Source organism: Melozone crissalis, unplaced genomic scaffold (genome assembly GCF_028551555.1).
Source record: "Melozone crissalis strain CALT ecotype California unplaced genomic scaffold, PUWL_Pcris_2 ptg000033l_1, whole genome shotgun sequence".
Taxonomy (NCBI): Eukaryota; Metazoa; Chordata; class Aves; order Passeriformes; family Passerellidae; genus Melozone; species Melozone crissalis.
In genome coordinates, this window is record NW_026535811.1 from 5094750 (window position 1) to 5121894 (window position 27145).

Here is a 27145-nt window from a genome sequence, read left to right on the forward strand (position 1 = left end):
TAGATGTTATAATAAAAATAAGTAGAAAACAGCAATATTATAGCTCAGAAATGACAGCACCGAGACTTTTCAGTTGAGGGGACAGGAACAAAGGAATCCTGCCTGCCCTGAGCTTCCCCGTGGCTGTAACAGGGCCTCACAGACACACTTGTGCTCGGCTCTGTTGGCAGAGAAACACTTGGCAGAGAAATCCCCTCCTGCTCTCTCAACTGCTCATTCACCTGCTCACAGAGACAAGATTATATCACACTGCCCCAGCACTTCTTCAAACACTGGGGAGCGTGTGCTCCTGCTCAGATTTTCACCAGAACAAGGTTTCTTTTCTCCTCTTTTCACAAGCCATGGCATTTCTCAGGGGAAGCCAGCAGCTCTCTCGGGGTTATGCCAGCTTTCCTCCACCACCACAGAAACAAGACTAAAGATGCCGTGGAGATCTGTGAGTGGAGTAACCAAGGTGGGAGGGGGGGTGTGAGGGAAACACCTTCTGCATCAAACAGCCTTTTTAGAGAAAGGGGTGGGTTCCCCAGGTCACAGGAGCCCTGGAAGGAGGAGGAGGAGGAGGAGGAGGCAGTGCATCCATTCGGGGCTCCCACTGCCACTCCCTTCGCCAGCCACAGGGGACCACTGCTCCGTTGCTGTGGCAACCGTGACGACTTGGCAGCCAGAGCCATCATCACTCGACCGCCTCGAGATGCTCTGGCAAAGGCTCGCACAAGGAGATTCGCACCCGAGATCCCGTTCTTTTTAAATTGTGGCTTTACCTCACAGCCTGGAGGAGAAAATCGCCGCTGCAAGGAGAAGCCGTGTGAGGCAGGGCAGGGGCTCTCATTTGGTGTCTGCCCCTGCAGAGGCGGGGAGCTGGGAGCACCTGTCGGGAGGAGTTACTCATGTGAGAAGAAGGTCATTCCCGGTGAGTACCCACCCAGCCAGCCTCCCCTACCTTCTGCTGCAAATTGTTTATTTATTGTTTGCCATTGGCTAGGAAATTCTGGGGTTTCTCGTGTCCGAGGGGAGGAATTTTCTTTTGTGCCAGCTCTAGGCTTCTTGCAAAATCCATGAATGCGCTGCTACTGGCTTTTTGTCCTAGGCATGAATTCCTGCAGGAGCTGCAGCCTTGCCATCAGCAGCAGCAGGTTTCTTGCAGGAAGCTCGATGAGATCTGCAATTTGCAGTGAGCTCTGCACAATCCTACCTTAATACCAGGTTTGTGCTCTAGCCAGCTGATATGCTCCTGTATCAGCTTTTCCACTTAATTCGTGGTTCCAGCCTTTGTTGTACAAGCTGACTTATTTGTTTTCATTGAGATTAAGAATTGAAGCAGTAAGTAAATCAAATGCTTGAACAGGTGCAGAAAGAGTATTTGCCCTGTGGAGGATAGAGTTACAGGCAGTTTCACTCTGATGAGACAAACAGATGCTCCAGATAAACTGCTGATAAAAGGAATTATTATACTGGCAGAGATCCACCATGTTCCCCTGTAGCACATGGGTGTCACAGTCAAGCACACAGACAGTAGCCATGGGTGAGATCAATCTACCATGGCTAACAATAGGCATCTATAAATGTAGTCATGTTACTGAGAAGTGTGATCATCAGTTTCAAATCGTGTCCTGAAAAATATTCATGTAACTTAGTCATCTGTGAAATGAATACACTGCTTTGTAAAGAAAGTAATGGATTGCAAAAAAATAATTGTAAGGAATTATAAGGGAAAGGAAATCAAAGCTTTTGCGCCATAGATCTGAAATCCTGATCAACCTGCAGGTTGAAAGGCAAGGAGATTTCTTTTTCTCCAGATGAATTTGGTGCCTGTTCTGTTCCTTAATCAGCCAGCAGCACTGGGGCATCTCTAGCTGTAATCTCATTAAGAAAATTAGGCTGTGATTGTGCCTGGGGTCTGTTGCTGGCATGCATTTGGGCAGACAAATGACCCTCAGAGCTCTCGGAGTCGAGGGGAGAGGGGGGTCCCTTGTTTCTCACGAGGTTTGAAACTCCTGCATCCCTGACTTTGGCAAGGCACAGTTTGCAGAGCAGCTGGGAAGGGAGCAGGGACAGGTCACCCAGGCTGGGCACACAAGGGCAGTTTGTGAGCACAGCCTCTCCTGGTGTGATGGGAGTCACGTGTGGGCACGAGAATGGCACAGCAGCCTCCCCTCAGTGTGTAAATAGCATAAAGCTGGGCCTGTCTGAGTGTTGGCATGACAGCCTGGGCTACTACAGAGCAAAAACAGAAGTCAGAAATTAATTATGGGCTCCTTTGTCCTGCCTGTTACAACTAACACAAGCGTAGTAGCTTTTGTTTAGTTGGCCTCTTTGACCAAACTGAAAAATATTTGGATGATATTTCAGGAGTCAGATAGAACTCTTTTCATTCCATTTTAGCCCTTTACTCTCCATTACAATTCCAGGTGACACCATAAATACCTCTAGCTCCTCTTCCTCATCCCTGCATGGCTCAAATGTTAATTGATAGCTCTGTTCCTGGGCAGCAGTGGACTTTGAGTGCTTCTGGAGGCCAGAGGATTTCTGCAGCCCCCTGTGTGAGCCCTGCACATGTGGATCTCCTGCACACAAACCCACAGCAGCTGATGTCATTGTGCATGAGCCTGGGGAAGCAGGCTGCTGAATGAGTGCCAGTGTACCACACAGTTCATAAATATGGAAAAGCAGCGGGCCCTGGCCCAACAAGCTCGGATTCAGAAACATTTAGCAGATGTTCTGGCTGTGGGGGAGGAAAACAGGAGATGAATAACTACAATACTGCAAGAGCAAATACTTTGTTGATGAAACTGCACAAAAATTAGAATGACAAACACACCCTTAGCAGGACTTTGACCTATCCATAAAACAACATCAACATGTTTTATTAATAGTAGTTCCACATTCTCAAGATCAATAAAGTGACTTCATTGATTTACTTTTCCCTTTTTATTAGTACTTCTCTAAACAGTGATGAATTTGGATTGAACATAGGTACAGTCTTTTTCATAGCTTGTCAAAGAACAGTTCCAGTAGCTCTAATAAAGAAATAAGCTTCTCAACCAGGACAACACGGCTAAAGAGAAACTAACCATGGTTAAGAGTTTGAAGGAAACTTCCAAATGTGTTTGGAAGAGACTGCCAGTTATTTCCACAACACCACCACAAGGGAGCTGCTCTGTACATTTCCTTAAAGGAGTAAAAAGCTGTTGTTTTATAAACAAGCATAGTAAACATAGCTCAGGCTCTCCCTTAATCCAGACTCCAAATAGTAAACATGCCTTTTAGACCTTGATGCATGCTCTGTGGAGCAAACCAATCTCAGCTTTACAGGCAGCTCTTACGGGGAACTTCTATAGTCCAAATTAGGTGAAGAACCCATGAAGGGTCTCAGTAATGACTTTGCAGGAGTTGCCATTGCATTTCATCAAGGCACATTTGAATCCATTCCCTTTGGTCCTTCTTGGGGGCTGTCTGAATACAAGGAAATGCTGTACCTGTGATTTTTTTTGGTTGGTGTATTAATTGTAGGCCAGCAGTCTAGTAGTACTTCATCTGGGTATGGTGTGCTTGAATATCTATATTTTCTTCCTTGACAAAGACTTGTCTTACTGCTTTGGAGGATCTCACACCTCTTTACACACTTGAACTGTTGTTCCTAAAGCATGAAGTGAAACTCAGCTGGGCTGCTCTTCCCAGCCTTGGCATAATTTACCATTTTGGGAGAGAGTTTTCTGCACTTGTGTAGCCTTTGGTTTGTGTTAATTCTACTTAAGGCTTTACAGTCTAGTGAAGTGAAAGTTGTGTGTTTCTCATCAGCTTCTCATATGCCCACAGTCCTGACTCATAGCAGCAAACCCAAAGCAGCAAATTTATATTTTACTGCTTGGCAAAATCTGTGAGCAGCGAAATTGTCTGCAGTGGATATGCACAGACCCAGAACCTCTCTTATTCTTAAAACAGTTCCAAATGCTGAAGTCTATACTGAACACTCAGCAGATTTGCATGGAGCCCCAGAGAAACCTTGCTTATTAGTTCCTATCAGAACACTTATTTTTTCAGCATGATGGGTTAGAAATGTTTATCTACATGATCAAAACTCACTGGCTTTTTGATGGGCTGGCTTTTTATTTTCCTTTTTAAGTGCAGAAGTTTTTACCTACAGGAGATTCTACTTAGTAAGCCTAGAGATAGTTTTTTTGAAGTGAATTAGACTTGTATTTGTTTCCTTGCAACCCAACAACACCAGCAATTAATCTGAAACTCAGTTTCCAGCTCAGCACACAACATCAGTCAGGATTAGGGTGTGCATGTGTGTTCAGGGGGTTGAATACATCATTTCATAAATATTGCAGCTATTCACATGCCTGTGCAGTGAATAATCACTTGCACCAGGAGAATGCTGGGTGCTTGGTGACTTCTGCCTTGCATTGGAGCCACAGATTGAACACTTGTGCTCTTGCTTAGGAAGTCAGTGCTCCAGGACAACTGGACAGAAAACAGCAAATTTTAAATCCTTTGTAAACTAGACTAGTCCTTCACTTTCTTCTGAAAACAGTTCTTTTGGAAGCTCTTAGCTGCTCATTTGTATACAGATTACTCTAACACTAAAAAAAAAAAAAAAGGATTTAGCTGTCCCAGTAAGTGTGAGCATGAGAAAACAAGACTGTAACTCATCAAGATCCCAATTCACTCTCTTACAGCAGATGGCAATTCAAATACAGTGACTTTTAACAAAAACACTTGCACACAGGAGAAAAGAGTTCCTGTTAATGGAGAGCATCTCAGGGGCAGTTTGGTTTCATGTTGTGGCCTTGACTTTTACAAATTGAAACAAAAAACAACAAAAAATCCTTTGTCACTGTGAATGTCACACTAAAATGTAAAAACAGGAGAGATGATTGCAGAGCACACCAAGTGCTCCTTCCATTCTGCATTGCTCTGGTAAGGCCCCAGCTGGGATCACACTATATGCTGTTCCTGCAGAGAGAAACTCAGGAAAGACATGGATTAAAGTGAGAGCCTCCAAAGGGGAGCACCATGAATCAACAGAGCCTCACTCAATCTAAATAAGGAGGACAGACAAGAAAAAATGGAGTTTTAGGTCTGGAGAATGTGAAAAGTGACATGAGAATTCTTCATGCATCTAAAAGGCTGTTGCAGGAGTTAAGGAGCAAATGGGGTTTTTTTGTCTCTGTTGGGTAGGATGAGAAGTACATGTAAATTATGGTGAGAGAGAGCCAGCTTTACCATTAGGGGAAACTTTCTAAAGGCAAAAAGAGTGAATCATGAGAAAAGAACATCTTTCCTGGATAGACTGTGGTGTCTGCACTGGGGAGGTCTTTGAGCTGTAAAACAGATGGGACAGAGATGCTTTCACAGGGCTGGAGTTAGATGACCTCTCAGTATCCCTTCCAGTGATGTAACTTGGTGATCACCTCCTTGCTTGAAAATCTCCTTGCTGTGTTTTTACTTCCTGTTTCCAGATGTGGGGACCCTGCTCTGGGACAGTATGCTTCCCGTGGAATTTGGTGCTCTCGCTTAAAAGAGATTACAAATTCCCACAGGAGCATGCACCTGGCTAGTCCTGAACCTTGGAAGGTCGTCAAAATAGAATTTAGGATTCCTTGGCTATTTTTACTGTGAAAATAGCTTTGATTTCATAGAGATACCAAAAACTTTCTTGAGTTTTCTTCCATAACTTGCCTTCCTTGATATACTCCCTGTCTGACTAGGTGCAACACCTGGGCCTTCAATAATTTCTCTTGGAATACATAAAAATTTTTTTTCTATATATTATTTTTCTATATAGACTTATTTTTCTATACAATTTCTATTTTTCTTATTTTTCTATATATACTTTTGAAAATGGGATACTGTGCCATACTCAGACTTTATTTTGAGGGGCAGCAGCTCAGCTCCTTGAAAAAGCTCAGTCTGGAACCACAATATTTTCCCCTGGGTTGGTTTGGAACTGCTTCCTCAACAGCTGCTCTGCTCACTAGAGGTCACTTCTGGAGTGCCAACACCCAAGTTTCCAGTGCCTGCAGGCAGGAATTCGCAGGGAATCCATCACTGCCTGGCTGGGTACACTGCTCCCTAGCCCAGGGGAGATAATGGCGCTGGGCTTGCCCTGCACATCACCAGCCTGGAGCACCAGGCTTCTAACCGAGCTGAGATGCAGGATTTCAGCTGTCTTAGCTTGTTGTTGTGTTGCAAAAGAGCCCATTTTGTACTGATGTTGCAGTTTTTGTGAGTGTGCTTCTGTACAGTACTGGCTGCCACCCTCCTCCCACTCTGCCCACCACGTGCATGTGGTGACAAGGGACACGCAGAGGCACTACAGCCCTTTGTTTCTGCTTCGGTTCTACTTGTTTAAACCCCTCCTCTTACTGCAAACTTCTCTGGGAATCCAGCAGCATAATGATGCAAATAACCCTGTCATATGACTTAGCCTCTGTGCTGCTGGATTCCGAAATATCGAGCCAAGACACACAAGCCTTGCTGTGGATGCCATAGGCAGCCTGATGCTAGAGTGCAGATGGCTCTGCAGCTCCCTAATGGGAATTGTTTGGGTCCTTATTAGCACTTTACAAAGGTTCCTGTTCCACTTGCCAGCTCTGCTCCTGACTGCTCAGAGTGCTCAGCCAGTGATCACTGCAAACCCCGTGCGAGTCAGGCCCTGGCAGAGCATTTCCAAACATCTCCTCTATCGCTGTGTGTAAACCCCCTCCTCCATCTGCTTTCATTGTTCAATAATTAACACACCCCCAGCCTGCAGCTTTGCAGGGGAGGACACCTGCAAATGTTGGTTTAGAACAGATAATGGAAGGTGAATCAGCAGGCTGAGGCTCTCCCGTGATTGCAACCAGTAGCTCTAATTTCTCTGCTCATGGAAACTCCATCAGTAAACAGGGTGGGCTGAGCCAAGTTTAGATCAGCTAAAGGCTTTCCTCCATCTGTTCTCAGACAGGGATATAGATAGTGAATTGGGAATTGTGCACTTCTGGCTGATATTTGTCATACCCCACTGTAGTAAGAACTTGCTCAGCCATATCATTAACTCCTTTTATGCATCTCTTATGAATGATATCTGCTTGGTGCTTTATCGTGTGTTATTGCAATACCTGACTACTTGTCATGCCAGAATCTCTAATATGCTATGGAAACTTCTCTTAAGGTAGGGTTGGAAGGCTGTGGCTTTGGTGGGACATTTCTGGGTTCCTCTCAGTGCTGTCAAAGACCAGGGCCAGCTCATTCCCCGGTCCAGCCAGTCCCTACACTGTCACCTCGGTGTGACCTGAGGGATTAGCCAATATTTGGAGCTCCCAAGCCGAGATGATTAGCTGGAGACAAGGATGATGGCAGCAGCATCCGCCTGCTGCAATGCTGCTCATTTTCTCTTTCACTGCAGGGGTATCAGGGTCAGATAAAGGTGATACAGAGATTTCATTATCAGAAGGCATGAAGAGACACTTTATTAACAGAAATCTACAGTTCTTATGGAAACAATGGTGGACTTAAGACTGGATTGGCCTTTAGGAATCTTCTCTCACACCATTAGTGAACTATGAATAGTGCACTCTGGAGAATCGTATCTATAAACAATAGTTACGGAAAGAGAGATAATAATTGTTTAAATTCTAAGTTTCCTGCAGCTTCTACACCGCTTCCCAGGATTTTCCTGGGAGAACCATGTCTCTCTCTGTTCAGAGGATATGTAATTACTACACTTCCCGAGCGCAGGGGCACGGAGCTGTCCCCGAGCGCATCACGGTCCCAACGGGACGAGCTGATACGGCCACCCCGAGCCAAAAACATCTCCGGGCTTTTCTCAACACGGCTTTACAAGCGTCTCTGCGGCCGCCTTTAGATATAATTTATTTGCCGCCTTCCGCCCGGTGCCATCGCTCGGCTCCGCTGGCGTTCCCGGTGTCCCGGGGCGCGCTCCCGAGGCGCGCACCCCTCCGCCCGGGGGCGCTTTAAACGGCCGCCGCCTGGCCCCGCCCCTTTTTTTGATCTCCGCCAATCCCCGCTCGGCCGGTTGCAATTCGAGCGGTGGGAGCGTACCACTGCCATACGGGGCGGGGGAGCAGCGTGAGAGTTTAAGGTCTGTCGGGGGAGAACCGCCCGGGGCATGGCGCCCGTTCTCCCCACACCTGTTGCTTTCCCGTTGCCTTTGCTCTCCTCCCCTTGTCTCCCCTCTGCACCGCGTGCCCAGCGGCTGCGGAGCCGCCGTTTACCGCCGCCCCTCCCCTGTCCCCGAAGGGCCGGGCGGGAAGGGGGCTCTGCCCTCGCGGTGGGCGGTGGGCGGGGCAGCGGCAGCGCGAGCTGCCAAGGTGTGCGCGCGCGCGCCGCCGCGGCTGCACCCGCCCCTCCCGCGGCGGGCAGGGACGGGCCGGTCCCGCGCCGCTCCAGCCTCAGCTGCTCCAACCCCAACCCCGCTCCGCCGCCCCCGAGCAGCGGCATGAAGCGAAGGCAAGTGCCCGCGGCGGGGCGGGAGGGCTGCGGGTCGGCAGGTGGGGCGGCGGCGGAGAGGGGTCCCCGTCGTGCGGTGGCGGCGCGCGGAGCGGGGTCTGCGCGCCGTGTGGGGAGCGGCGGCTGCGGCTGAGGCGGGCACAGGGCGCAGGGCGGCGGGCACCGGAGCGCGGTCCCTGCCGGCGGTCCGTGCCGGCTCCGTGCCCCGGTTACGCGGCTCGGCGCCGGGCAGGAGCGGGGCGGACCCGGGCCGGAGCGGGCGGTTCGGCCCCGAGGGCACCGCGCGGCCGCTGCGGCTCGGCCGCATCGCCCCGGGCGCCGCGCGGGTGCCTCGCAGCGCCCGCGGCCGCCTCAGGGTCACGGAGCGCTGCCGGTGCTTCCGTCACACGGAGCTTACGGCACCCCTACGTGAGGCACGGCATAAACCGCCCGCAGCTCGCACAGGCTGCTGCTTGTCCTGCCTTTGGCCCTTTTATTGTCATTCGAGATAAAGGCAGTGCGGGCGATTGTAATGCTTGTGCCTCTGTTCCTCCATTTGTCCTGTTGTGGCTCATTCTTAATCTCTGCGGGCTGTTGTCCTAAGACGTGTTTAAGGTGTTTAGTACTTAACAAGGGTAGCTGCTTCTAAACGTAGGTTTTTTCTTGTACGATAATAAAAACCCGGTTGTCCATTCACTGCAATGCCTTAATTCCATATACTGAAGAAGATCTCTCTTACTTCATGCTGTCCTCTCTTACCTCATCCCTTTAAGGTTAGTGCTCCGGAGCACCTGGAAATAATTCCTCCGTCTCGATAAAAGTTAGTGTTAAGTCTGACACGACAAAAAAATGCTGCTTCCCTTGTTGGTCCTGTCGTGCTTCTTTGAAAGTTGAAAAAAAAATGAAGAATCTACGGGAAGTCCTTGAGTGTTAGACTCAAAAATTGGCGTTCTTGGTTATTCTGCACTTTAAATGAACTTTGTCTGTGCTGGTGTAATGGACTTAGGGGAAGCTGAGCAAATAAATGGGCTCTCAGTGGACAAGCTGGATATACTGAAACTGACCATCCACGAGGCATTTTTCAAAGCTCAGTTACCTTGTATATTTCAAAGTTTCTAAAAAACTAGAAACTTTGAAATAGACAAGGAAACTGACCTTTGAAAGATGAAATAAACAAGGTTTTCTTTGAGTAATTATGCACTTGCTTGAAATATACTACTCTTACCGAAAGTTACACTAGTAACTTTTTCTGTGTTTCTTATAATGTACATATTCTGTTTATTTCTCACTGTCACATTTTCGGCACTTGTGTTTGGGTTGGTTGCACTGCAGGGATATGTTCAGTAAAAATAACTCCCTGCATGGGAATTAAGCTCTTCAATCATGGGAATATTTCTGCTGGCCTGAGAGTCTGTGAAAGCTTACTGGTACAAAACTAGATTTAGAGTTAGATTAAAGCTGGCAGTGCCTCTTTAAACCAGCCAGAAGTCCATGGCACTTTCATCTGCAAAAATCACACTAACAGTTAAGAAAAGAGATGCGTTTGTATTTAGCTTGCAGCTTGCTAAACTACTTGTGTCTAAGTAGATGGCTTAACCAGGTGTGCTGGACTTGTATTCATTCATGTCTTAAATTACATGGAAGGCACACCTTACAGCTAATTTGTGATGTTGGTAATCCTGTAATTATTGTATTAATGATGGGGAACTCCTCTTCAGTGTACAGGACAACCATAAATATTTTTCTTTTACCAGTTAATTCTAAGTATTTGTGCAGAAGAAATAACTAATAGTTATGCTGCTGAATTACATGTATCAATATTCAATAAATTTGAGTACAAGTCCTGTTTCTGACTATGCTGTGTATTAAGAAAGGATCTGTAAATAATATGTAACTGTATATTCCTGTATAAACCTAAATGCAGTTGGTTGAGGTCAGGATGACATTTTATTCTAAGCTTTCTTGCCTCTCTGGGTTTCAGCTATCCCGTGAGCATGCCTCACATGAGAAATCTCAGTTCTTTTGCAGGTGCAGGTCTCTTGATAAAGGCTCTGGCACTGTTGCTTTGCCATGAGTGAGCTTGAATTCCTGGTGTTCACATGGTAATGCAGAGCTGGTGACACTTCTTGGAGAAAGCTGAGGCAGAGCTTGGACTTGTTCCTCTTTCCTTGCAGGATTTAAAAATTACTTCTCAGGCACTTGGGTAATCCGTGAATGCGTTAGGATTTTGTTCGTTTTCTCCTTTAGGGTTTTGTTCATTTTCTCCTTTGCAAACACAGGGCTGTCCTAATCTTGGAGCAGCTCAGGGTAGCTCAGGTGAAGGGAGAGCTGTCTGTGCTGCTGCTGCCTGTCCTTGGCTGAGGCAGGAAACTCCCACTCTGGCTGTGCCACTGGAAATTGCCCACGAGAGCAACAGCACAGCCTGCATGTGTTCTTGCAGCCTGATGATTTAGGAATCTTTTCTCTGCCCCTTGATCTCTCTCCTAACACCCTGGAGTGAAGGAAACCCCCTCAGTGCAGTGCAGCTGCAGGGACATCACACAGGGGCAAGGCACACGCCTGCCCTGGCAGCTCCTCTGACACTGCCCTGTCCATACAGGGGTGCAAAGTGCAGCTCTCCCGGCTGCTGTGCTGCTGAGGTGCTCCTGGTGTGGATGTGCTCCCTGAGAGGTTTCCTGGGAGTGCTTTTACTGTCACAGATCCTAATGATAATCTCATCTTTTTATCCCGAAAGGGGAGGAGGGAACAGTTGCCAATGGTCAGTGCAGGGAAGGGGGATTCACGTGAGAGCTGTGTTTGCTCTTAGGTGTTGTTTTAGGTCTTTAGAACCGACCTGACCCTTGCAGACTATGGCAGGATGTAACCTCGGTGTCAGCTCCAGGGGTGCTGCTCATGACTGGAGAGGTGGAAATGAAATAGCAGTGATACCAAACTGGAGCTCGTGCTGCTGTTTGGAAATGATGTGATGGATACAAGAGGCAGGCACTGTTTGTTTGCTATCAGGGGAGCCCAAAACCACGGGGATAGAGCAAGGGGTAAGCCAGCATAGGAACATCAGCTCACCACCCTTTCCTTCCTTTTTCTCCTCCTCCTTCCCCCAGCTGAATGACATCTCACGTTGTAATTGCACAGGGGAGAGGGAGAAAGTGAAAAGTGCATCCAGGGGAGCCTGGAACATCTACAAGCCAAGGAATGAGAGCTGCAATAGACAGTGTTTGTGAGTGGTGTGAAAACATGTGGATTTCAGCTGAGTATTTGGGGCCCAGGATGAGCTCAATTTCAGTGAATTATTTGTTGTCTGTACCTGTGGATTCCTTCTAATGTTGAGGTAGTTGGAATATGGGTTAATGAGTTGATAAGACTCTAACAGCATTTGGTTTCTTTGTGTTAACAGCAAACAGACAAGGCTCTTCTCATTCCTGTGTTGTATCTTGGTTTGAAGAGGCACTGTGATTCTCTTGTGTATGGAGTGACTTGTGATGGAAATGGAGTGCCCAGATATGGGCAACAATTTAGGGAAGGGGAAGTTGCTCACCTCTGTGGGCAGCCTCTCTTCTGATACCTCTTCTTTTTTGTTTTTCTCCTTTGAAAGTTTAATCAAGCAGCAATCATTTGCCTTGGTAGCAAGAGGAAACTGAAGGATGTTTTTCTTTCTTTTTTTTTTAGATACTGAAATTTACTCCATTCAAAAGTTATTCAGTAAGACTAGGAAAGGAAATGCAAGTTCTTGCTTTTCCTAGACAGCAGTAAATTAACAATAGGATTATTTCAGCTTCAGGAAAGAGGAATGTACTCCATCCCACACTTCCTGAGGGAGTTCATAACTTTTCTGCTGAAGGTGGGCAGTAGCAGCATAGTTCTTTTGCTGAACATAAAACTTGGTTGCTCTGATGGAGATCAACTGTTCTGAACCTGTCATTTTCAACAGACAACATGAGAAACTGCCTTTCATTTTTGAGAAGGGACACTGAAGAAAGCTATGGAAATTGTGAGGAAAACCTTTTTACTGCATTCCTGTCTCTCTCAGCCTGTCATCTCTTTCTTCCCAGATCTTTATCCTTGTTATATGTTAACCTTTTTCATTCTTTCTCCACGGAGTCTTTGAGATAGGATCTTTTGTGTCTAGCCACATGGTTAAAACTAGTCTAGTGTCTGGATTTCTTCTTGACATTGAGCTGTTCAAAACAATGACCATTTTTACTGAAAGTCATTCGTATGTGGGGTTATACAGCTACAGACATAAACTCATTTTCTGCTGTTACCTGGAGTGAAATGCTGTGGAGCACTTGACACGTAGTTCCAGTTGGTGATGCTGCTTGCTTTGAGGCATTCAGCAAAGCCTTGTTGTGGCCTTTCTTTGCTTTGTGCAGAAGGAGGAGTGGCAGATGGATGTTTCTCAGCCATCATGGAGAAGAGTCCCACAGATATCTCTGCTGCTCCTCATCTTCTGCCTTCACAAAAGTTCATAATGTTCTCACCTGCCATGAGCTGACTGACCCAGAGCAGGTCGGCAGTGGAATCAACAGGTCTCTGCTTATCTGCCTTGAGTGGTTTGGCCTTTTTGTTGTGTTCTCTTCTTGCCTTGGATCCACTTGTCCAACGGTCATCTCATCCCTTGGGATGGAATCTCTCTGTGCAAGAGAAGTGTTTTCTTGTTCTGCTCCTATGTAGACTGTTACATTTTGGAGTTCTGGTTTAGACTGATGATCTCAAATGCTATTGTAGGATACAAAGCAAAGGTAAAACCTTGCTGTTTTCTCTACTCCAGCCTCAGTCCAGGAATGTTTTTCTTACCTTGTGGGTCTTTTGCTGTGTTTGCCTGCATTAGGATTCCAGTTGCACAGCTTAATTAAAATCTGGGAAATAGCCCATTTACAGAATGAACTTCCTCTTTGGCCAGCAGGAAAATTGTTGTGTTGCTGCTCTCTGCCCTGCTGTTTGGAAATAATTCCTCTGAAAATGCAGTGCTTTGAAGTGAGGCAAGGCTTGCTGGGGGCTGGTGTGGTTGAGGGAAGAGGACATTGTAGTGCATTGAAGGCTTCTAATAAAACTCTTTCAAGCTTTACTTTATATCTTTCATTTTCATGGCTCTAAGATGCTTTGGAATGAACTTTGGGTGGTGTGTCTGAAGTCTTAGGGTATAATCTTCCAGTCTTTTAAGCAGCTTCTGAACTGAAGTGACAATGGATAGCATAACTTTTACAGTGACCTCCCTTTAGATTACTGAGATCTCTTTACTCTGAGTCTGTGGGGAGAGCTCTCACTGAAGTGTAGGCAGAACAGCAGCGTTTTTGTGGGATCATATCTCTGCTATACAAATCAAAGTGCTTGTGGCTGTGTGAGTCCTATCTAATATTTCTATCTCTTTATGAGCATGATGGAATTGCCCTGGTTGAACAAAATGGTTGGGAACCCCTTTTTGCCTTCCTCTTGGTATTTCTAAAGATGCTGTGTAGACTTACACAACTGTTAAAAAGTCTTGTTGGGTTTGGTGTAAAGGACAATATCAAATCTGCTTTGTTTTGTGAGGTGCTGCAGCTTGTAGGGATTTGCACCAATTACACTCACATGTTTTTCAGGGTTCATTAAAGAGTTGAGTCTAAAGGCAAGCAGACGGCAAATGTAATTCTAGCCCGGCTGAAGAGCACAAACCCAATTGATGTCCATCAGTGATTCCCATGGGATTGGTTATTCTGGATCTTGTGTTGGGCAGTGTCCTCCAGCATTTCCAACAGCATGGTTGTGTGACTGAAGGAATGAAGGGGAGGACAGTAAGCTTTATCTCCTCTCCTCTGTGGTGATGTGCACAGAAATGAGGAATGAGGGCAAGTGTTTGTTTGGGAATCATGCTTTAAACAGTTAAATCTAGCAATGTTTCACTAGTTTGTTTTTTTTTGTTTTGTGGCAGAAAGTAATTTCTTTAATAGCAGTCTGTGTACATGGTGTATGGTACTCCATCTGCTATAAACAGAGTTCTGCTTCTGCTCCATTTGAGGAAGTCTAATATGGTTTTTCTGTGTCTGGAAGGGTAAACAGCTTTGGAGAATGCACCGTGCTTTTGATGATTCACTTTGCTGCACTAAATCACTAATTCATTAATTAGGCAAGGTTCCCATTCAGAGCTCTCTAGAGCTGTGCCTCTTGCTGTGCTGATTGTAAAGGAAGACTGGTTTGGAGTTAGCCTTTGTGTCTGGTTTCCCTGCTGAGCCTGGGAAAGCTGGTGCCTCACTCCAGGTACTTCAGGTTTCTTCCAGATTTGGTGCTGTTTGCTGCTTGTAAACAGAATCTAAACACACTGGAGACTTGCCAGGGGCTGTAGGGCTGCTTACACATTCTGGTGGCAATAGCCATGAGCCAGTAGGACCAAGGAGTGTGTCCAGGACATGCCTGCAGGGCTGGGTTAGCTGTGCACTTTGCTGTGTTCTTCTCTTGGAGAGGAATTGGTTAATGCTAATTTAGCAATGGTATAGTATCAGCTGTGATCTACACCAGCTAAATTGCTTGCAGAGTGTCACTTGAGATGTTTGCTTCCTCCTTAGGAGAATTCTTCTGCTGATGTGCCCTTTTCTGGACCATTGTCTGCATGGCTCATCAGTCTTGTTTTAGTGCCATGTGCTCTCTGGAGAGTTTATTTCTAAATAGTTACTGAAGCAAAAGTCTTCTAAAATGCTGCAGGTTAGGGTAGAAGGAATTAAAATGTTTAGTGATCCTCTGAAAGTCTAAATTGAAAAAAATACATTTGTATCCTCCCTTCTGTAAGGCTGCTGATTGAAACTGTGTTAAAGACGACTTGTTTACTTTGTGTTTTGCTTCATCAGAACTCCTCCAGTTTAAATTGTGTGTGTTCCCAAAATGAAACATTGCCAAAGCCAAATGTTTTACTTCAGGGGCTGCTGTGCACTGTCCTTCATTCTCTGCTATAAAAAGATTACTTGTTTTCACCTGTGGTGAATTCTGCCATCTTAAGGTGAGCTTCATCTTGAGATAGTCACCTTGGAACTGTAGCTCCCCTGGAGCAGTAAGGTACTATTACACAAGAAAAATAATTTTTCTTTTTTAAAGAGAAGCATTTTGTAAGTCTTCCTTCCTTGTGCCAAAAACCTGGGGACTTTACTGTTTACCCTCTGCCAAAAAAATTCAAAGAAAATGTTTTTCCAGAGGTCAGATTTCCTTATCACATTGTACTTCTCTACTTTATATAATTTTTTGTCTAGATCAAAAGTCTTCAGATGGGTTGTGTCAGGACAAGAATTAAAGTTAATGTATTAATTTGAAATATATAGTGCTACTGATAAATCAAATTATTAATCAAAAGTCACAGGATGTCACCTCCATGTAAAAGGGGTTGTCTTTTTCTTAGTCCTAATTCCCTTGCTGCTCCATTCCTGTACTCTCCAGCTATCACAAAAGGCTCTTTGTTGTTCATTTGACTGTTAAACTATGCTTATTTTATGCTTCATCAAACTCTCAATGAGCTCAAGGTTTATAATATCAAAAGTCTGGCTCTCCAAGGGTGAGAGAAGCTAACAGGTTCCATAAAGCTGTAGGGGTCAACCAGCACACAGGAAAACATCCCAGACAGTCAAGACCTTTTCAATGGCAGTGGAAAACATTGGTGACTCCTTCTTAGCATTCCTGCAAGCAGTGCTGGTGATTTCTGGGCGCAATCCTTTCTCACAGCCAGGGTCTGCCTGTGCATTCAGCTGTTGGGCAGAGTGCTTTGGTTCTAGGCTGTGGAGACAGCAAAGAATTTCAGAAATGTGAAGCACACATCCAAGTTGGAAGAGAGAGTAATGAAAAGAGAGGAAATGAGGTGGCCAAGCAGATCCCACATGCACAGGTCAGATGTGGCCCAGCAGGCCAGTGCCTACTGCACACCGGTCTCAGTTCTTCCTTTTCCTGCTGCTGTCACAGCAGAGGTGCATCTTGAAGGGAATGGACTGGGAACCAAGTGCTCTGAGATTAGCAGAGTAAATTAAGATGAGTGTTGACTTCTGTTGGGTTTGGGCATGAATTGCCTTACAATGCTGTGCTAATTACAGCAATTCAGGAAATGATTCACAAGAGTGGGTAGCTGAGTTTGGTTCTCCTAACAGCTGCTTTAGCTCAAGCTAGGTTGGATTATTTACTAGAATTGTGCTCCATGGGCTACAATGGCACTTGCAAATGCTCGGTGTTAATTCCTCACTTGATTGAATGGAGTCCTTTGGGAGCAGCTTTCAACCTGTCCACAAAGTCAGGGGCTTTGTTATGTATTTAGAAGAGTTTCTTTACAATGGTGTGGGGTAGAAGGTGTTTTCCAGTGCTGTGAATTAAATGCTGGGTTGTTACATTGGATATTGCATGGTATCAGTGGGGTTTGCTGCTTGCTTCACCATGTAGTCTCCAATGTGGAGAGAATATCCTTAGTAAGTATCAGGGAATCTGAGAGCCTGGTAGATTCTGTAAGCCGGTTCTCAAATGCTGTCATGACTTAAAGCATTTTTTTTTTCAGGTATAAAAACCTGTTTTGTTCTGTATCCCCAAGAACAAATGCAAAAGATATTAGCATTCCTATTTACTGGGGTAGCTGCTGCTGTGTGAAATACAAACTGCTGTGGCATATTCAGGTTTATGCCACAGTTAAATGTGTGCAGCGTCTGTGGGGTTTGTTATGACAGCAAAACCTTTAGGTGGCAAGAACAAGGTCATGGGTGTGAGATTAACTTGCATGCAGCACTTCTTGTTGTGGAAAAGAATGTTTGGCAGGCATCAACTTTCTAAAACCTGATAATACTCAAGTGCTGCAGAAAAATAATTCTTTCTGTGGAGGTCTTAGAAATGGTGGTGATATGAGCTCTGGCCAGCCTCTTCAGCTCTGGGTTTAGAGGGGCTTTTCTTGCCAGGTATGGGAGAGAAACATGATTGCACCAGCCAGGCTTTTGGTGTGTGTGAGAGCTTCCTAGAGCTATGGAATGGAGCAGCAGAGCATTCCTGGAGGATCTGCTGGTTACATCCAATGGTTAATGGCAGGGCAGTGGAGATGAGCTGTGACCTCCTCTCCCAGGCAGAGCTCTGACTCTGAGGAGTTAAAACTTGGAGAGGAATGGACTGAGGTCAGCAGCACGAGTAGTCTGTTCAGTAAATAATTTTCTTTGCATACTGACTCCATTCTTTCACTCATTATTTGCTCCACTTATTCTTTTCCCTTCCTACACACATGCAGGCAAATTCTCTGGCTTTATTATCCTCTCTTGCCCTGGTGACCACCTTCCAATGGCCACTTGTCAGTGTGCCCCACCCTGTGGTAAGGGGGTTGTAGAAGATATGTTTGCTGAGCAAAACGCACCCTGGCTCTGGGATGGACAGCTCTGCTCAGCGTAGGAGAGCACGGCTGTTTTCCAGCTGCTCCTGCAACTCTGCCTGCTTGGAGCACTGCAGTGGCTCTACGGAATGCAGGAATGCAGCACGCAGGAGGGAGATCGTTCTGCAGGCAGCCAGGAAGAATTCGGAGCTGTTGCCCACCTTTTTTTCCCCTTGGTGGCAGGCTGTGAGCTTGTGGGTGAGTGAACATCTGGTACATGGCATGCGCTTTGCGAGGCTGCTGGGGAAATCCATCAAACGGCCCCGATGTTGAAGAGAATTTGGGGACATGTAGGACTGAGCATTGCTTTATACTGGAGTCTGCTGAACCTAGCAGGCTTTCCTAGGGCTTGGGCAGGATGAAATGAAGAGAGAAAAAGCTTTTAAGGGTCCTGTATCTGAGGATCCACAGAAAACAGCTGAAGGAAGAAGTAGGATTTGGGGAGGTTGAGTGACCTTGAATGTGTGCTCCAGTGAAAGAAGCAATACCATGTGTGACTGGTATTTAGGAAAATATTTTCTGGAAGGCCCTTTTGTTAGGGGATGAGCAGTTGAAATGTCCTGCATTTGTTCAGAGGTCTGTTTTGATTTTTCAGTGGAAGTGTAATAGCTGCTGTTTGTCACCTTTTTACCTGATCTTGTAAATGCTGCTATCCCCAGGCTCCTGCAAGATGTGCTGGCTCTCTTTTGTGAGTGCTAAATTAACTTAGGAAACCCCACCGACAGAATGGAGTAGGTGCTTGGCAGGTGCACTGTAGCATGGCAGCTGTTGAGAAGGCAGCCCAGGTATAATGATAAATTTATATTTCTGGATTTTGGGGGCTTTGGTTCTGCAGCACTCAGCCATCTCCAGCCCAGGAATTCTTGCCTGCTGTTGGAACACAGCATCTGTGTTCTTTTCTCTTTCCCTTAGGGCACTGTTGTCTGCTTCATTCTTCTGAGGTTTTTATGCTTTCCATTGTGTTTTCTTAAATGAAAAGGCAGCTCCAGAAACAAACAAACAAAATTCCTTTCTTGTTAGATTTCTGCTTTTCCTTTATACAACGATTTTCCTGCTTCTCCTGATATGGCAGCATTATTTGAACTAGGACTTTTCTCAGCTAAGGTTTATTGCTGCAGAGCCAGTGGGATAAAGTGAGTATGTAGTGCTTGCTATGGGAAGTTATTTTTTACACTTGATTTAAATATTGATAATAGTGGAGTTACAGTTCTGAAGATACTAAATCAAGACAATTGTTCATTGTTTTCTAAACAGGCTTGAGATACAGCTCTCCTATGGGTACATTGTGCAGTGAAGTACATTCCTTTTCAGTAAATGGACAGGCTTTAAGGCCCTCAGGTTCTTCAGATCTGAAACAACAGCAGCAGTCACTACAACTAAACACAAAAGAAAAAACAACTTTAGGATTTTTAGGAGTGTCTTGGGCAGTGCCTCTGCCCTCCAGTTGGTTTTTGAATCCTGGGGTTCTGTGTCCTCTTTGCCTGCTCTTGTCACACAGCACAGCTGTCTGAGAGTGCAGAGTCTTATCAGAAATCTGATCTGGGTTTAAAAATAGCCTTGTTGGAATAAAAGATGTGAAACAGGGCGGGTTCACTGCAGGATCCAGAACTGCCACGGTGGCATTGCTGGTCAGGGGGGAGGATTTTGTGCTGAATGACAGGGAAAAGTTGTTGCTTAATGATGTTGGATTTGGGAGGACATGGTGCCTGTGGAGAAGAGGGAGGAATGTTCCAAGAGAAGTATTACAACCTTTTATGAAAGAAAGAGGTGAGAAATACAAATTAATAAGGAGAGAAGTACAACCAGTGGTTGGATGAGGTGCCATAAAATCACCATTTCTACTGAACCATTATTCCTTTCCCATGTAGGGTTTTGGTTCCTAGGCTGGTGTTCTGACTCTTCTGTGTGTCCAGGGCCTCAGCTAAAGGAGAAGCTAAAGGAGCAGTACTTAATGTAGTTTTGTTTTGCTGCTGTCTGCTTCTCTTCTTAGCTCTGCCAGCTGCTTCAGGTGTCCTTGGGCTCTTGTGAGCATCGTCACTTCTGCCTGTATCAGCTGTTCTTAAAACAAAATTTGCCTCTTCCTCTATGTGACCTCATAATATTTTTCCTAGCAAAATATATGCTATTTGCTCATTCTTAATTACTACTGAATATGTAAAACAATCAAAGCTTTTAATAACTGAACACATGACTGCATTTTCCTGTTGACTGGTGATTAAGAGCAGCTTGGTGAAAAGCAGTTGGTTCTTAAAAAGCTGTGGGGTTTTCTGTTTGTGTTTTTTTTTTGGTTTTGTTTTCTTTTCTGTTTTTTCCTTGTTTGTTTTTGTTGGGGGTGGTTTTCTTTTTTGGAGGGGTTTCTTGCGGGGGTGGGGGGTTGGGTTTTTTTGGGGGGGGAGGTTTGGGGGGTTTTTTGTTTGTTTTTTTTTTTTGGTTTTTTTTGTTTTTTTGTTTTTTTTTTTTTTTTGTAGAGTTAGTTTTCAGGTGGATCTTTAAGTACCCATTTGTGTTAGGCTGAGATGTCTTGCCATGTAGTGCCTCTTTTATGCTTCCTTCAAAGGGCTTGGCACTGATTCAGGAGGGCACCTTTTACTGTAGTGAAATCTTGGGATGCTGATTTAATGTAAACAGGAGGGGCAGACTATGCCAGGACTTTTGTGAAGCATTGGAATGGAATTGACTTAAATCCCGGCTGTACTCAGAGGATGATTGGAAGTGACCTGTGTCACTGCTCCAGGATGAGCAGCCACCCTCAGGAATGGAATTTCTTGTGTCTCTGCAGAGAAACTTGAAATAAGATGCCTTGTCTGCTTGTGAAGGAGGAGTGTGAAGCAGGTGGAGTCAGTGCAGTCTTTCAACAAATTCTGGGACAAAACTAGAACTTCTAACCCTGATGCATCTGAATGTTATTCAGCCTAAAGAGAAATGGAAAGGAAGCAAAACTGGGAAGGAAGGACCCAGTTTCATTCCTGTTCCAGCTGCACATGAACAGGGTGGACTCCGCGCTGTCCACACTCTGCACTGCTCAGGAGGGTGACATTGGTGACACTGGTGGCTGCTTTTCTGCCTGTCTCCTGTACTTTGCTCTCTAGGTGAGATTAGGCATTTGCAGCCTGACAGGGTTTCTGTCTGTAGTCTGCCCTTATCTAGGAAAGCAGCATTGCCTTTTCAAATGGTGAAAATACTATTGAGCTAGCATTGCACTGAAATTCTTTCATCTCTAGGTGTCCCTGCCCTTTTGCCAAATGGGTAATGGGCTTTGTCCCCCCAGTTTCTGAAGGGAGATAAATGAAATGCAGCGTGATTGTTCTGGAGCTGACCTTCATGAGTGTAGACACAGCTAGGATAGGAATCCAGGGCTCTTAATACACTGATCCCAGAAACCTTTCCAAAAGGGAACCTTTTGCTATCTTGCAGATGTGATAGATGTGTTTGTGGGCATGAGTAGCAACTAATGAATATTTATACATGTACTAATGAAGTCCTACATCTGTTTTTACAGATGCATGTGGGTATGGACTTGCAAGATACCAGTGTGGGTGTGAAGAGACGCGGGCCTGGGAAAATTGTGATAGCTTGTAACTGAGCCACTTGGCACATACAATGTGTCCAAATGCCTACTTGCAGAACAGTATTAAAAGACAAAATAAAAATTTCCACCCTCTCCTCCCTTCCCCAAAGAATCATGAACCCTAGGTGGTTTTTTTCCTTTTTTTTTTTTTTAAGCATAACCATCCCTTGCTGAAAATATTAATTGTACTTCCTGTCTCTGATTTTGAATGGGAACCACTGTTTTGTGACCACTGTTCGCTTCCCCAAGTAGGCAAACCTGGTACTGCTGCTTTGTGGAACGTGAATGCTGTTCAAGTGAACCTGAAAGCCTTTTTAATACACTGTGAAATGAAAAATTTGGGTGGCTGGTGGTGAAGCTGGCAGTTTCATTGGACTGCACGCTGGGAGTTATTTCTAGGGATGTGTGCATTGAGCCCCTTCTGTGACAAAGGTGCCTCTTCCTTCTGTGCTTGCTTGTTTTTAAGATTCACAGATATGTTGTAAAATCTGACCTGCTTAAATCTGGGGGTTAGTCACAAGAATGTTTGTTTCTGAAGTGGATAGTGTGTTCAATATTTGATTCTGAAATGTTTGTTTGTGAAATTATCATTCTGATTTAAATGTTGAAAGAGTCCTGATTCGTAGGAGGGAACACACATTCAATTCTTTTACTGCAGTGTAGATAACTTGAGAAATAAGAATACAGTGTTCTGCTCTGTTGTCATCTCTTTTGATGTACTCTTGTTTTTAGAAGGTGTTTGACCTTTTCAGAAGACTGACATAGTGGAGGCAGCCTGTTTTGCTTTTAGCATTCACAGAATCTTTTTTTAAACTGTTGATTCAGTGTGTATTTTATCATTTTTGTCTGGAAGCTTCTATTGTTCAAGCCTTCTGTTCCTCAGGGCAGTCCTGAGGCAATTAACCAGCCTGTTTTGTAATTTTGTAACATTAAGTGTTCTTTTTCAGAAAACCATGAAATAAACAGGATTTATGGCTGTTTAGTGGCTTTCTCAATGTAATGAACACCCATCTTGAATATGAACTAAATTTGGGTTCTTCACTGCAAACATTCCAACTACTGTCTTTTAAAAAATCATGTAACTAAATGACTAATCAGTGCCTGAACTTTATATAACTTGGCCAGTCCTGGGAGCTGCACTGAACTACACAGCATCACATTTTTTGTTGTAATTCTGGTTCTGGCACCAGTCATACCTGTGGTGCTTTCTCAAGGTGTCCTGCCACAACAGATGAAAAAAAAATGGAGGCAGGGAAAATCAATGCACGAGCTGTTCCATACAGTGACAACTAGTGAATAAATAGTCCAGGATCAATATGCAGTGAGTGAAGCAGTTGTTCATATTGGGATAAGTTACATTCTGCTTCTGGCATGAGAGTATGTGCTCCATCTAGTTCTGATGTGGGTGGATTTCCTCCCTGGAAATCACTGTGCCCTCGGGTGTGCTTTTTTAATATTGGCCAGTCTGACTGCAGATCATTTCTTCCCTGCTTGTTCCTGTGTGCCTTTGTTTGTTTGTTTAAATTCCTGGTCGCACAGAGTTATTTGCTTGTAGATTAATTTATGGAAAATAATCTCACAAGTTGTCAGGTAGCGTTTCAGAGACCTTTCTTTGTGTGTTTCAAGTTAACTGATGGAAAAGAGGCAGCTCAGTTTGCCAGGGCTAATGTATGGGAACTCGTGGAATTCTTCCTGCTCCTGCTTGGCATGCTAATAAGGATGAAATAACAGTGAAAAGGAAAAAATGAAGCTGGTGCTACTGCCCTGAGAAGGGAAGCGAGCCCAGCAGCCTCATGTGGCTTCTGTCTTCTTATGCTGGATTATGCACTGTAGTAAACCTGACTTATATTTTTATTGGGCTTTTGAAGGAGTCCAAATTTTACAACTGTATTTAACACTTCTAGATGAGTGGGAGGTTCTCCTGTATATGATATGTAGAAGGCCTCACTTTTTATTTTGTAGAAGGATAATCAGGGAATGGTTCCTAGATCAGTATTGTCACTGCTGATGCAGCTTGAAAAGAAACTGAAACAACCCCTGGACTATTTTCTTTTACTTAAGAGCATAATGTGAGAGTGTGTGGTTTGCCAGCTGAAGAAAGTGTGTATGGTTGCTTTTTTTGGCTCAGTTCTGACTTTTTAAAACACTTAAATGAGCAAATGACTTGCTTCTTTCCCTGGTCTGGCTAGTTCTTTCACAGCTTCATCTGAGGTACATTCACAGATTCCAGGCAGGATTTTTTGAATGGTTTACTTGCTGGATATGAAGACACAACTTGGGCTTTTGTTGGTAAACAGCAGTAGTGAAAATAATAATAAAGAGATTGTGTGCCCTGGCTGATACTAACCTGTGCTGTTTAACTTCTCTCCTAAAGACAGAAATTCCCTCCTTGGTGGTTAAAGCAGAGCTCACACATCTAAGCTGGAACCACGAGTCCTGACTGGAGGTCTAGGAGATATTTATTCTGGGATTGAGCTGTGTCTGCAGCCCCCATATGTGTTCCAGATCTCTGGTTAAGGACAAGTAAACCCACGTTTTTCCCAATTCTCTTCTGGTCTGTTGTAGCAACAATCTGCTGCATGGTTATCAGAGGGAAAGTGAATCATTTACTTTGTGCTTTTCCAGTAGGCGCCAGTTTGCTGATGGTGGGAAGCAGAGTTTGGATCTGAGCTGTGAGAGGAAAGGGTTCTGCTTAGATCTCACTGAAACTGCTCTGGCTTTGCAGGTTTTATCAGAGGTGAAAACTTTCCCTGCTTTTCTGTGGAAGAGCAGCTACTTGGAACATGGTTAGTGTTCACGGTGTATTTGTGTTTTGTATATTTTGACTGAAAGAGGCAAGATTTCCATTTCCTCCTATTGTTGCACAGAGTCTAGAGCAGCACTATCCAATGCTTGCAGTTTGCATTAATAGAATTTTTTAGTTGTTTTTCATCTGTTTGTGTATCTGCAGCAACAGTTATGGTTTGAACTCTAATTTCTTTGCCCTTTTCCAGGTTTCTGCTCATCACTTGTTATGGTTAAGCAGTGGAGATTCATTTTGGCAGATGAAAGAGATGCCCTTATCTTGACTGTTGTTTCCTTGAAAATGCTTACAGGTTTCTACTCAAGTGTGTGCTATGCTAACAGAGCAAGGGGAATTTCAGTGTTATCTTTGTCAGCTTGACAGTGTGTCATGTTCAGATTTTCTGTTTGCATGGCTGGTTTTCTCTTGTGCTGAAAAGACATTTATAAACTTTACTAGAACAAGAGAACACACTGTATTTGAACAAATGTAATAGGTATTAGGGCATGCCTGCAGTCTGGTTTGTAGGAACACTTCTGCCTATGGAGCTCAGACTTGACAGTTGAGGAGAGCTCTTCATCTCACTAAATTCAAAACATAAAACAAAATTTATTGCAGTGCTGTTTTTCTTCTATGAAACAGAAGCAGAGGCACCAACTAGTCACAATTGGCTTGATGGGGTTGCTGCACTCTTTGGCTGAGGGCAGGCCTGTTGACACTAGCCCAGTTCTGACACAGGTGCCCTGTTTTAGTCTCTTCTTTAAAAACTGGTTTTATGTATTGCTTTCAGCAATAATGTGCACATAAATCCTGTCCAAATAAAACTTGTTTGCTACAAATGGAAGAACTCTAAAGCATGCATTGAAAACATTGCTTTGAATGTGGTAGGATGGAATAAGGAAATTCTAAAGAAAACTTCTGGGTACTGAATTCCCTCTACATGGGAAGGGCGCAACTCCTTTTTGCAGTTTGCAGTGAGGTGTAGAAATGCAGCATCTCGCTGACTGTACAAGTAACAAACCTTTTCCCATTCTGTTCCTGAGGAATGCTCCAGTGTTTGTGCTGTCACCTCGTGTGCCAGGGCTATCTGCTTTTCTGGGCCACAACCCATAAACCAAGCCAGCCCCTTTGGCTCTGGCTCTCTGAGCCTTTTTCCTGTCCTGTCAGGAGAGCTCCATGTTTGGAGGCACAAAGTGCTGTGTGTGGCAGATAACCACGGAGTCGCTGTTTCCAGGGGAGGGCTTGGCTCTATCACCCACTGCTGTCAGCCTGCCCTGGACTTTGTTACAGGACTGATAGTGCTCTCCAAGAGCAGATCTTTGTGTCCCTGTGCTGAAGTGCTGCAGGCTGACTGGGGAGAGCTGTGTGCACACAGAATGTGTTTGTGCATGGGTATCTCCCCTTGAGAAGGGCAGCATTTAACTGCAAAGTGAATTTCTACTGCTTGTTTGGAGGCCTGCACTGGCATCTGTAGGAATAAGGAAGGAAAGTTGGTGGCACGGGCTGAGGCAGATGGAAAGGGCACACAGCAGAACTTGGCTGAGGATGTTCTTTAGTTTGGGATTTGTGGCAAGTGCCCTTGCTTATGACTTTGCTGTTTTACTGTGAAGGTTCCTGGCAGTGTTGATACCTGTATTCTTGGAATCTCTGTGGTTAAGATGACCTCGAGGTGTTAGAGAGTCTCTTTTTCCCAGCCCTGAGATTGAAGGAGGAGTCAGGGTTCTTTGGCTGTGGTTTTCAAGGTTTTTTATTCTGTTATCTGTCACATTCTTTTTCTGACTTGCTGAGGTCTGTCTAGCCAGTTGATCTGAGGCACACTGACCGCCTTGGGATGGTGTTATATTTTTATACTAAAAACTATGTGTACATTATTTACAATAATTTTCCAATACCTATCACCTATGTTAGACAGTCAGTTTCTACTCTAAACCAATCCAAAAGTGCCACCATCACCCAGAAGATGGAGGCTAAGAAGGACAAGGCACACCCAAATCCCTCCATCTTGGTTTCTGAACTCCCATTCTAAAATCCCCAAAGTTTTACTTTTCACCCTGTGACAAACTAACTATCATTCTACTTAAACTCTCATGGCTTGTAAATCTTCACATAAAGTTGATTTCCTCCAGGGGTTAAAATCAAAGGCACAGGTGTCTTTGGCTTCGTGCCAAGGTCTCTGAGCCCCCTGGCAGGGGCTCGAGCCATCCAGGGCAGCCAGAGGAACGTCCTGGGTTCCAACATTGTATAAGTGGAAGCTGTCCTTGCACTGATCAAGAGTATTGGTGTCATCCTAAAATGTGAGGATGTAGTGCTCTGTACTCCTAGGTATGCTCCCGGTCTCTGAGGAAGCCTTTCTAGAATTTAGGAAGAGTCTCAGCAGGAACAGCTGGCTTTTTGTGGCATGGCATGCTTCTGGTAGGGCTTCCTGGAGGGCTTGAGGAGAGCAGGATTCAAACTGTTGTAAGGCTCAGAGGGATTTAGATGTGCAGAACAAAGTCTTCTGAGAAGAGCTCATCTAATATACATTCAGAGGGCCTATCTCAAAACAAATGGTTAGAGATGTGCAATTTTGAAGAACTGACTAAAAACCTTTGGTTATTATAGAAGTACTAAAGTGCCATAAAACCAAGGCACCAGCTTTTAAAATTTGGATGCCTTTGTGTCATGCAGCCATCTGTTATGTCATTTAATAGCTCTGCCAATGTGATTAGGGTAATTTGGTAAATAAAGGGTTTGGTGTTAGGTTGTTTTTTCTTTTTGTTCATGATTATAATTTTCAGGGAATAAATTGGTAGACCCAAGAATAAGCTTGAAGTTAAATTCAACCATACAATGAGAAGCTTGAATCCTTGAAAACCTGTGACTCTGGACAAATCAGTTTATTGGAAAATAAACTTGATGACAGGGGTTCCAGGGTTGAGGATAGAGGGTTATAAGATCTTGCTTTTAACTCCTGCCTCTGTTTCTCTGCTGATACTCTCCCTTAATTTTTCCATCACCGGTGCTTGTGGTCCCCGTT

General features: G+C 44.7%; 1 protein-coding gene across 9 annotated transcripts in view; it reads left to right on the forward strand.

Moving 5' to 3' along the window:
- Positions 1-644: 644 nt before the first annotated feature.
- Positions 645-27145, forward strand: part of MICAL3 (microtubule associated monooxygenase, calponin and LIM domain containing 3) — a 157364-nt gene continuing 130863 nt past the window's right edge. For 7 of the 9 annotated variants that reach the window (XM_054282135.1, XM_054282134.1, XM_054282132.1 and 4 more), the window contains exon 1: positions 646-910. The gene's annotated coding sequence lies outside the window, so the exon portion shown is untranslated. Of the gene's footprint in view, positions 911-17900; positions 17978-27145 lie in introns of those variants that run through there. The other 2 variants (XM_054282140.1, XM_054282133.1) reach the window with 2 other exon arrangements.